This window comes from Neopelma chrysocephalum, unplaced genomic scaffold (assembly GCF_003984885.1).
Source record: "Neopelma chrysocephalum unplaced genomic scaffold, ASM398488v2 Primary Assembly neopelma1_24, whole genome shotgun sequence".
Taxonomy (NCBI): Eukaryota; Metazoa; Chordata; class Aves; order Passeriformes; family Pipridae; genus Neopelma; species Neopelma chrysocephalum.
In genome coordinates this window covers 36,468,119-36,476,422 of record NW_020897693.1, presented here as the reverse complement: position 1 = coordinate 36,476,422, position 8,304 = coordinate 36,468,119, and the positions used below count along the sequence as shown (strand labels likewise).

The 8,304-nt window shown below is 38.2% G+C and overlaps 1 long non-coding RNA gene across 1 annotated transcript; it reads right to left on the bottom strand.

The window, feature by feature from the left end:
* Positions 1-704: 704 nt before the first annotated feature.
* LOC113962139 lies at positions 705-4,107 on the bottom strand. The gene is made up of 3 exons (XR_003532454.1): positions 4,057-4,107; positions 1,440-1,628; positions 705-738 (listed from the first exon to the last, which is right to left on the bottom strand). It is a non-coding gene; the product is annotated as an uncharacterized LOC113962139 (long non-coding RNA).
* Positions 4,108-8,304: the final 4,197 nt, after the last annotated feature.

Sequence of the window (8,304 nt, the reverse complement as noted above, 5' to 3'; positions counted from 1 at the left end):
TAGGGTATTACAAAATTAAAGTCTTAACCAAACTGAAGGTGAATTCTTAAAATAACTTGTATAATTCAAGTCTTCTGTAACATTTTTGATGTGGAAGATCTGCTAAGAGGATAGAATCATAGAATACTTTGAGTTGGAAGGGACCTTTAAAGGTCATCTAGTATAACTGCCTCTGCAGTGAACCCCATCCAAGCTGACCTTGAATGTTTCCAGGAATGGGACATCCACAGCTTCTCTGGGCAACCTATTACTCTCATAAAAAATTTTTCCTTATTTCTTGTCTGAATTTACCATCTTTTAGTTTAAAACCTACTGCAAAAAGCCCTGCTTAAAGGCTGTTTCTATCTTTCTTATAACCTCCCTTTTATTATTGAAAGACTGCAGTAAGGTCTTCCTGAAGCCTTCTCTTTTCCACAACGAAGAGCCCCAACTCTCTCAGCCTATTCTCACAGGAGAGGTGCACCAACTTTCCAATCATTTTTGTGGCCCTCCTCTAGACTTGTGCCAACAGGTCCATGTCTCTCCTGTGCTGAGGATCCAGAGTTGGATGCAGCACTCCAGGTGCGGTCTCATGAGAGCAGAGTAGAGAGGCAGAATCATCTCCCTTGGCCTGCTGGTCAGGATTCTTTTAATGCAGCCCAGGATGGCTTTCTGGGCTGCAAGTGCACACCATTTACTCATGTCCAGCTTCTCATCCACCAGCACCCCCAAGTCCTTCTTTGCAGTATAGTAAATTATCTATCGAGGACAAAATATATTTGTTCTGAAATTTAAATTCACATATTTTTCAAGCATTTTCCATTCCTTAACCTTAAAATTTGCTGGTACTACAGGGAATTATCATTAAAATTGGCCATAATAGGTCTGAAAGTCCTTGAGTTCAGATAGCCAGAGGACATCAAGACTACTGTCTCTAGTAGGTTTCCAATGACTTCCAGATTCCTTCTCATGGGGCATCCCTGAATGTTTTCTGGACTATTAGATTTCAGAGCAACCCATCTATCTAGGTCAGCCTAGGCCAGCTGATGGCACCACAAGTACCAATTTCATTCAGCATCTGCAAACTCAGAGAAGATGCTTAAAGGCAGCACAGAAAATGTGTTTTCAAAAAACATTTGTTTGTACTCTTGAGCTTGTGAGAAACCTAAGATATTGGTTTCAGTGTGACTCAGCCAAATATTATATTTGAAAAATATGAGATTTTCACTAATCCAAAGTCTTTGTGAGTTTGCACACATCATTACACAAGTCATTGTTATAGCATAATGTGTTATCTTTAGGTAGAACAGTAATGCTAAGAAAAATATAAAACAAGTTGCTATTTGGTAGATAGGATGGAGATCTGAAACTAGTAAATCCACTAATGATTGAACTCCTGCTGTACTTTCAACTGGTAAACTGTCAATTTTGTGTGTCATTTTGGCTGCTGCTCTGTGTACCTTCAATGAGTGAGAAAAAGACCCACAGCTTCTGCCTTTGGCTCGCCTTGCAGGCTGACTGTGGAGGACAGCTGGTGCATGGGGTGCTGCAGGCAGTCATTGGGCTCCCAAGCTGTGTGCACAGAGGGGACCATGTACTCTCACTGCTCACAGCAAGAAGACCATGGTCTGCACTGGAGAAGACAAGGGCTGCAATAAATAAATATAGATAGAATGTTTATCTTCTTATTTCCCGAACTTATACAAAATTAAGAGACCGGCTTTGAGAAAATTGCACTGGTAAACTGTTCTCTGTTGTGAGCAGCATCTTCCTGTCTTCACTCAAGGAGGAGTTTCATATTCTAGAGGCCCTAGTTTGCACAGTTAAAGAAAGTTGGACGTTTCCTAGAAGCCTGAAGATTTTTAGATACTAGAAATGCTAGCAATTTCCTCATGCTAAGAAAAACCACAGGCTTCTCCAATTACAAATATAATTGTAATTCACAATTAGAAGTTACAATAAATAACATTTCCTGAAGAACACTCCTACCAAAGACCAGTTTAAACTTGTAGTCATTGTTTGCAGGGCAGGAAGGATGCATTGTGACTGCTACCCCTTATGTGGATTATACATTGCCCTTACTAAAAGAAACATTATGCCCAACTTGGAAACACTCTTGAAAGGCAAAGTGAAACATTTGGAATGAGAAAGGCATTTCTCAAATGGCTTTTTCATCTTCTCCATCATTCTGTCCCAAAGTGTTCAAGACACATTGTCATCTGTCAGACTAAATAGAGAAAGGAAAACATTATTCAATTCTTGAAATATTTCAGTGCCCACACATCCTCAGTTCTCATGACTTTTTTCTTCAGCCATTTGTGTCAATGATATCATCTATTCAGAGAAGTATGAGGCAATAGTATAGAATGTTAATTTCTATAATGTCTTTCATTCCATGTACTGCCCCAAACAAACACTTTACCAAGTTAAATAACATACCTATGGAAATAAAATGTTACAGAAGGAGAGACAAGGATAGTCCAGTGTTTTCTGCTGAAAGCAGAATAGTGATGGCAACTTCTGAGGCCTGTTACAGCATGCAAATGAGGGTGGTCTTATAACTTCAGTTTCTGTATTTCAGGGACTTTGTTAAGGGCAGGACACTCAAGCAGATATTGGAAGAGGGCATTTCCAAGACATGAAAATGGGGCAGAATGGCATTTCAATTCTATTTAACCAGTTAATCTCTATTCTGCTTTTGTGTTTGTTTCTGATTGCATATAAAACTTAAAGGGATACCATTTTCCAGAGTAGTGCACATTGATGTAACTCTTAAATTTACAGTGTGATGCTGGTTTATATAAATTAGAGGTGTAATAAATCAAGAAAGTGGAATATTAGGAGTTTGTGAGTTTTATGTAGTTGTGAGCTGAAACTTTACTAAGACAGCCCATGGGATTTTTGGCACACTTAGGTAAGATACTACACTCTATTCAGAGCTTAGCTTCCAGCACACATCTGAACTTCATTTCAGTCTGAAGTTTTATGTTAATCCGGGTCTGAATTCTACTCTTTAGTGCATTTGTCTCACTTTTATCCTGCCCATACTGTATGGATACAATATACAAATATTGTCTCACTATTTAATCTGTTAATGAATCACTGACTATATAGAAATACATACAAAAGTAAATACAAAACCAGAATAGAGCATAATTACATCACAGTGAAATCTTTGGCAGCTGGCTCATTAAAACAGTCATGAAGATAATTTTTGAGTTTGCATAAATATTAGTAGTAGATGCCATAGTATTGTGCTCTCCAAAGAAAGTTATGCATAATCAAATATTGGATTACTCACATTCAGTGATTTATGAAAGTGGTCATCCTCATGGGAGCCAACAGCTAGACCTTTTCTCTCTGACATTTCATAGTCATTAAAAAGTTACCTCAAAATATGTATGCTTGACTTTGATACTAGCTTAAAATTACACTGGGAAAAGCCCTGAAGTCTAAGTGCCTACAGAAAGAAGAAAAATCAATTTTTATAGTTATCTGGACATTGTGAAGGAGCACTGATGACACAAATAGGGTGTAAACTCTTGTATAATTGATTGTGCTTTCAGTTTTATACTGCTAGTGTAATTCTGTGAGTGAAAAATATAAATGTTACATGTAAAATACCACAGTTCCTCTTGCAAGAGGCAGTCTATATTTAAAAAAAAATTTTAAAAATGAAGTCACTATAGATTAATATATTTGTATTATTTAGGCATGAAGTAAATCCTCACATAATCCAGTAACAGACATTACACTCCTTAACAGTGTCTTCCAGTAATTTAACAAGTATGGAGAAGCAGTGTAGGTAATAACATTTAAAAGTTGTTAGTTGCTTGGTGTTAGAAGTTTTGCAATTCTACCTCTGAATTTATGAATATAGTTGTCGAATAATTCTACACTTTAATAAAAATCAAGTATTTTTGAATAAAACTGAAATAAAGCATTCCACAAAGCACTGACTTAGCACATGCTAACCTGTACAACTTAGCAAAATCCGACTCATTCAGTCCCACATTACCCAAACTATTAAGAAAGGAGATTAAGAGAAGTAAAGAGAGAGAGAAAAGTCATAACTACCACTAGAGAGTCCTGTGCGAGTCCAGCTTCCATGTGTACAGGTGTTAGGGTTCAAACAAACAGAGAGCACATGGTGCTGCTTTGGCCCCACTGTGGCCACACCCCCTGCTCCCAGGTGGGACTTCTGCTGTGCTGGAATCTGGGGCTGGGTTAGGGGCTCCAGGGTGCGGTATGGACTGTGCTCCTGATGTCCAGTGACTGACAGCTGCTCCAAGGCTGCCCTAGGAGTCTCACAGGGGCTGGAATGTGGGACAGGGCATCACCTCACCTCTGTGAGATTTGACCTGTTCCTCCCACTCCCCTATACACACCTGAGTTGGTCCGAGCCAATAATTAATATAATAATCCAGTGTCTCACAAACAGGAGGGCGAAACAAGTATTTCCTGCTGCTTTACCCATACTATTTGCCGCCAGTACCATTATCACAAGCCTTTTTTGTGCTATTCTTTCATCCCTGCAAATATTCTTCAAAGAAAAGTCAGGGAGCTATAGAGCTAAGCTTAATACAGTTTTTGAAATATACTATAAAGTGCTGCAGACCAGAATCCAATATGTGAGATGGTCTGATCACTCCCACTTATAGAAACAGAAATGATCACAATAACTAGTGACTCAAACTAGGTCCAGCTGGACAGCTGGAATCCTTATGTGAATTAATAATTTACTAAGGTACTAAACAGAAAGCTATTTCTCTGTCTTCTGAAATAAGTTGTGAATGTCTCAAGGAACTGGAAATAACTGATAGTCCTCTTCGTGTAAAACCTCATCTATTTTCCTTTTAACATTCTCGGAAAATCAAAATCTAACATGGCTGTAACCAGTCTCAAAATCTGAGCTAAATACTCTGCGCTACACTGCTCAAGTGGAGAAGCAAAAAGGAAATCATTCACTCTCCTACATATTACAGTGTATAGATATACAATGACAGCATTCTTCAATTAAAAAAAGAATTTGAATTCAGTAGATCCAAGTCCTTCTGGTATTCTTTTCTGCTGGTGTATCCATGTACAAGCAGTGATACTTTTGCTCTGAGACCATCTCCTGTAAGGACTGGATTTGTTTCAATGCTCACTATATGACTTAATTTTTCCAAAGAAATTATGAAAATATTTTGTAAAATCAGAGGTCCAGCTAGCTTAGTGTCATGCCTCTAACTGTGGCTAAATATGATTGCCAAAAGAATTTCAGAATAGCGCAAATGTACAGATATTTCTACATCATACTTTCCCAACATTTTGGGATTTCCTAATTCAACAATAATGTTTCTTCATTAGAAATATAAATTATGTACCTCTTACTTAGTTTTGGGGACCTGTTTTATGGAAAATAAATATATCCAGATAAGCATGCACACACACACACACACACACGGTTGTTGTCAGAGTCTTAATATGTACGTAGATAAATTCCCATTCTAATGCCAAAGTGCATTCTTGGTCTACTTGGGCGATGGCAGAAATGAGGCCTGCTGCACATCGCTACATCAGTGCATGTGTACGATTTTTATTGATTGTCTGTTGAGTATACCTCTGCCGGCTCAAAACATCCAGCCTTCATGGTTGACATCTGTCCTCAAACACTGTGGACATTTGAAAAAAACACAGGATCACAGAGAATCACAGAATCAAGGAATCTTTAAGGTTGGAAGACACCTCCAAGGCCATCTAGTCCAAGCATCAATTTAGCACCAGAATCACCCCTAAACCATATTACTAAGTGCCATATCCAGACACCTCTGGTTACTCTACTAGAGACTGTTACTCTACTACCTCCCTGGGCAACTTAGTTTTTCTAATATCCAATCAGAATGTCTCCTGGCATGACTTAAGGCCACGTGATTTCATTATACAAAATAATAAAAAAAAATTGGAAGGGAGATTTTCATTGGCTTCTGAGTCTTAGATGTTCATTTGGGGAATGTTTTTTGACCTTTTTTCCCCTCAAAGATTTAAAATAAAATTTGTTTCCAGTTCCCGAAGTGTCATGTAGCCACATCTTCAAATACTTAAGCTGTTAGGAAAGCAGCAAATCCAGCTAGCATTGACACAGCAAGTAATTTTTAGGTAAAAAGCTTCAGTCAGGCTTTCACAGCCACTGCTACATTCCTTCTTTATGATGCTTTAGAAGTTCCAGACAGAAGAGGAAGTGCTGAAATACTCAGAAAAAGGCGCTTCTCTGCCCCAGGATGGAGTCCTGTCTGGAACTCGGTGTGAACCACTGTACCATGGAAGGGAGACCATTCTTGGGCGAGACTGATTCTGGCTTCTACAAACCTATGGCAGCTGAAGACTTGAGCTAAGATGCAGGGCTATAGACTGTGACCTTTTGAGTGCATTCTTCCCATAATTATACAACAAAAATGCAGACTGTTATTTCTATCTTGCTAAATATCAACTGTGAGTTTGAAACTGTCCAAGATCCAAACCAACACACTTTAACTTAGAAGCTAAAAGCTTAAAAAGTAGGCAAAAGCCACAAGCTGGAGATTAGGGATAGCAGTAAGTCCTACAAAAAGAGGCATGATAAGACAATACTGATGGAAATTTGTGTTTGTCTGTTGGGTAGAAACTGGAAATTTTCTAAGACTTTCTAGGAAAAAGCAGTGTGGAGTGGTTTTGAGATGTCAGAAAACTTTGACAGTAGTCAGGTGGAGACAGCCTTTAGGAAGGTCAGAGAATGGATTGAGGGAAGGATTTGAAGAAGTCGTCATTGTGAACTTTGCAGAAACTGAGGTAAGAGGGTAAGAAATAATAGCAGAGAAACAAAAGTTATTTTATTACTGAAATGATATTTACCAATAAAACATTGTTATTTAATGAGAACAGGTGATAACAATTCCTAAGAAGATATCATGGGTCTCAAAACCATTTAATCCTTGCTCACCTGTGCACATACAAAATCACAGTGGAAAGAGAGCTCTGGGGTCAGTTCAGCAATTCTCTTTTTGGCATGAACCTCTGTTTGTCTTCCAGATGATCAGAGAAACTTATTGAGCAATGTCTTGTAGTCAATGATAGCAGAGAAGATACCATAATTATTTCTGATATTTGGTTGATTCTGTACCTTCACCAAGCCATGGTTGCTGAGGCAGATACGCAAAGCTTTACATCACGCTGACTGAGCTTTTCCTAGATAATAAGAAACAGTTGCATAATGTTAAACCAGAGCAGATCATCTACCTTGCAGGTATCTGCAGCTTCAGAAGGGCCTGGAGCACTTCCATAGCTGACTGGTTTGTGGTCATCATCAGTATTATAAGCCAGAAGTGAAGTCTCTTCCCCTTCTGAGCACCTTCTGAAGCATTTTTGTACCATGTACCTTTCATGCCACTTCATTAATTTCCTCTGGTTCTCAGAGTATCATGTACTTTTGTAAAAAAGGCTGAATAGTGAACATAGTTTCATAACGTGAATTAACAGGCACAGCAGACTTAACTGAATTGGATTGAAGTGTCAAGCCTGTTTGCACAGCCCATTGCCACGCCAAAAAGATGAAGATGTGAGTTACGATGTATCTCCTGCGTGTTGTAATTTTTTCTATGTGGAATACTCAAGGAGAAATATTAATGGTACTTCAATGTATTTCAGTCTGATATATTATCTAGAAATCACATATATTTTTTAACAGGTAACAAATGGACGTATTTTGCTCCCTGGTAAAGAAATACCTTGACATATTAATTTGATGTAATCAACACCTTTTCCAGACTTTTGTTACTTTCAGCTATAGTTTTGTTAGGAAGTTGTTGTAGATCCAGAATGGGACTCCTAATGAAGATGAAATACAGTTGCAGAGCAGATATAGCCCAGGGCACAGGACCATCTGCCTAATTCCAATGAGAAACCTAAACCTAAATCTCCAACATCCTAGAAACTGTTACAGCTCTCTCTTCCCCCCACTCCCTTCATGATCAAGCATCAGAGGTTCCTTTGAGGATTTATGTTTTGTATAGAATCTGGTAATATTTAAATGAATTATGGCCTAAAATAAATGCGCACAGAAAAAAAAGGATATATGATTTTAAAGTATTTTTAAAGCCAATAGAATTTAAACCCATCAATTCAGGGAGTCACAGCTGTGCATTGTGCCAGCAACAACAAAATTAAGTGAAAGAGTTTTCTTATTTTTCTTCTTGGTCATCCATCTTAAATGCAAATGCTCCTATTTGTGCAAATGTTGACACTGAAAATAGGATAATCAGGGTTTTAGTAGGATTTTACTGTGGTGAGAATCAAATCCAGTGTTAT